Raw genomic sequence first — 3,927 nt, forward strand, 5'->3', positions numbered from 1 at the left:
TTTTCCGTCAACGAAGGCAAGCCCCTGATGCATACAACCCTACCTTGTATTTTACAAATTGATTTTGCTTTTGCTTCTTTTTACCGCATTAAGTGATTAGGAGTCAAGTACAAGTCAAATTGGTACATTACCTACCTTGTTATTCCATGATTACCATATTACCAGTTTTAAATTTGTATATGTCTAGTTATGCTTAGCTATGCGTAGAACGATGAAAGTTAGGTGATTACCTATCACCTATGAACTTTAAACGGGATTTGATTAACTTATGTTATCATGTGATATGGGAATGTGGAGTAATAAATCTAGACCGGGCGGACTCGGTGTGTGTGAGCCACAGGACATGGAGGTCTTGTGAGCAGGTTCTTTCTGCCTGTGTTGATTAAGGCACGTCCATTGTTGAACTGTGTGCGGTGAGACTTTGTAGTACTAACCACATACTCTGGTAAGCCTGAACTTGGCGATTCTATTACGAGAATGGCTACTCATGCACTAGGAGTGGAGAGATGGCGGGAATAGTGTGTACCCTCGTGGCAATGGGCTGGATTGGTGGAATACTGTATTCTCAGGTGGCGTGGACCTATTCTTGCTTTAGAGGATCCGAGATTAGGTTGATATATGTAGGTCGGGGACCTACATATGTCGTGTGGTCTAGAATCCCTAGCTAGGTTTAATCGGTTTGAATCGTCGTTGCTCCTCGGTTATGGAGATTCACTTCTCTGTTCATCATCGTAGTACTAATAACTGGAATTCGAATAAGGCTTGTGAAGGTGTTGGATATGAAGTTTCATGATCTCAACATGGATTGTGTCAGCTTTGTATATGATTTTATGAAGTTTTCTATATAAAGAATTTTGTTAAAGAGCTTTTACGCAAAAGAACTTTGATTATTGTTAAAGCCATACCTTGAATCCCATGAGCTGGCATTCTTGAGTTCTATTAGTTTTATTTCGGTTAAGTCTTGTTGAGTACTTTTGTACTCAGGGTTCGTTGACCCTGGTTGCAGGTGAGCCTCATGAGCAGATCTATTTTGGATCGTCCTGCATGACAGTTGTACCTTGTGATGACGATGAGAAGTAAATGTGTGGCCCTTGGGTAGGGCAGTTTCATTGTGTGTTTTGTATTATATTATAATGCCACTCCACTATTTCGTTTTGTAATAAACATTGAACCTAGTTGCGAGGTTTGAAACTACTGTTTTGTAAATTATGTTATTGTAAGACTTCCGCTATTTTTACTCTGGTATTGATGTTTGAATAAATGTTGTAATACTTCAATGACTCTGCAACGTGATCCTGCTCGGAAATCATGGATGATTCGGGGTTCCCCGAGGACACCCGACAGTCTTTTTAAGTTAATGGAAACATATGCATAAATGTTAAAGGTCATCGGACAGTGATAGGTGCATGTGGGCCCTATAACTTAGGAGGTTCTGCCACAATCGTGTGGTGGTCATGACTGAGTATCCTCTAGGGGACATCATTCGCAACAAGGATGCGAATGGGCGCATTGTCAAATGGGCAATGGAGCTATGCCCTTTCTCCTTAGAATTTGCAAGCCGTACTACAATCAAGTCTCAAGCACTCGTCGATTTCATCGTCGAGTGGACAGACTTAAGCACACCCGCCTCTCAGGGGCCCGATGAGTATTGGAAGATGTACTTTGACGGCTCTCTCAACATCGATGGTGCAGGGGCAGGAGTCCTTTTCGTGTCACCATCCAAGGAGCAGCTCCGGTACGTCCTCAGGATTTATTTCCTAGCATCTAATAATGCCGCCGAGTACGAAGCATGCCTACATGGTTTGCACATTGCGGTCAAGCTCGGTGTTAAATGTCTCTATGTCTACGTAGACTCAGCTCTAGTCATCAACCAACTCAACAAGGGCTAGGGACACGACCAGCGAAAAGATGGATGCATACTACAAATCGATCAGAAAGCTGAAAGGCAAGTTCTACAGCATCGAGTACACACACATGGTCCGAGACAAAAAATCAAGCAGCAGATGCACTATCAAAGTTAGGATCATCTTGAGCCAAAGTCCCATGTGGCGTATTCATTCAGGACTTGCTCACGCCTTTCATCGAAGAGGAAGATCCCACGGTCGACAAGCCTCCAGACCAGCTATTGGTGGCTACGGTTCCTGACGTCAAGCACCACCGAACCACCTTCGATTACTAATGAGCCTGACTGGAGAGTACCTTTCATCAAGTACCTGATAGATGGCAGCGGTTACACTGATCGGACAGAAAACGAGCGCCTGATGCGTCGCAGTAAGCAGTATCTGCTCATCGATGGCAAATTATGGCGCAAGAACGCAAAGGAGGAAATCTTGATGAAGTGTATAACCCGGGAGGATGGTGAACATCTCCTAGACCAAATCCACTCTGGCTCCTGTGGCAACCACGCGGCCTTGAGAACGCTGGTTGGCAAGGCTTTTCGAGCAGGGTTCTATTGGCCGTCAGCTGTGGCTGATGTAGAGAAGCTAGTCCACCATTGTGAGGGTTGTTAGTTCTTCGCCAAGAGAATCCATGTACCAGCACACGAGATCCAAACAATACCAGCCTCTTGGCCTTTCGCATGCTGGGACTAGATATGATCAGGCCCTTCAAACCGGCTCCTAGGGAAATTTACATGTGTCTTTGTCCTGATCGACAAATTTTCTAAGTGGATAGAGTACATGCCTCTGGTACAGGCATCTTCAGAAAAGGCTATCATGTTCATCGACCAGGGTCATCCATCGCTTTCGGCATACCCAACAGCATCATCACTGATCTGGGCACTCAGTTCACCGGGAATGCTTTTTGGGACTTCTACGATGAAAGGAGCATAGTAGTAAAATACGTCTCGGTGGCACACCCCAGAGCTAATGGACAGGTCGAGCGGGCAAATGATATGATCTTGGATGCACTTAAGAAGAGGATGTATAGAGAAAACGACAAGGCTCCCAGAAGATGGCTCAAAGAATTACCAGCCATGGTCTGGGGCCTCAGAACCCAGCCCAGTCGCAATACCGGCATATCACCATACTTTATGGTTTATGGTGCTGAGGTAGTGCTCCCAGTAGATATAGCCTTTAGATCAGCATGGGTAGAGAACTTCAACGAAGACAAGGCCAATGAAGCGTGGGAGCTAGAAGTGAATAGTGCAGAAGAGAAGTGGCTCGATTCTTGCGTATGTACAGCTAAATACCTTGCTGTTTTGCGTAGGTACTACAACAAGAACGTTAAGGAGCGGTTCTTTGTGGTCGAGGACCTAGTTCTGAAGTGGAAGACGAATTAGGCTGGTGTCCACAAACTCGCAACTCCATGGGAAGGGCCCTTCATGATCAAGGAAGTTACATGACCTACGTCTTACATGTTAGCTCACCTGGATGGTACGGACATACCCAATTCATGGCACATCGACAATCTTAGGCGTTTCTATGCTTAACTGCTAAGATATATACTCCTCTTGTACTTTCGATTTAATTCAATAAAGCTACTATGATTTCTCCGACCACTCTAATGTGTCACCTCAAAGTCCATTATTATTCTAACTTAACCAGTCAAAACCGACCTCCATTCCTTCCCGGGTTTTTGGAGCAGGCCCTATCTCCGGTTCCTCCCAACGCATGCATGAGATCTGCTCTCTACGCTGCGGGTGATTGGCAGGTCCCCTCTAGTTTAACTTGTCTGCATCTACGTGTGCACAAGCTACGCTCCTCACACTCTGACCACAAGACAAACCAGGGCCATACAAACCTATCAGGATGACTGTGTTGACTAAACTGGTACAACTAAACAGAACGCTAACATGTTCTCACTTAATTACACCAACGCGAAGATTCAAGCTTAAATACGTTTTTCACAAAACAAACAAGCTTATGATAATATACAGTTACGTTATTACAAGCTTGCCTGAAAAGGTCCAAGTTTACAATAACACAA

Source organism: Miscanthus floridulus, chromosome 6 (genome assembly GCF_019320115.1).
Source record: "Miscanthus floridulus cultivar M001 chromosome 6, ASM1932011v1, whole genome shotgun sequence".
Taxonomy (NCBI): Eukaryota; Viridiplantae; Streptophyta; class Magnoliopsida; order Poales; family Poaceae; genus Miscanthus; species Miscanthus floridulus.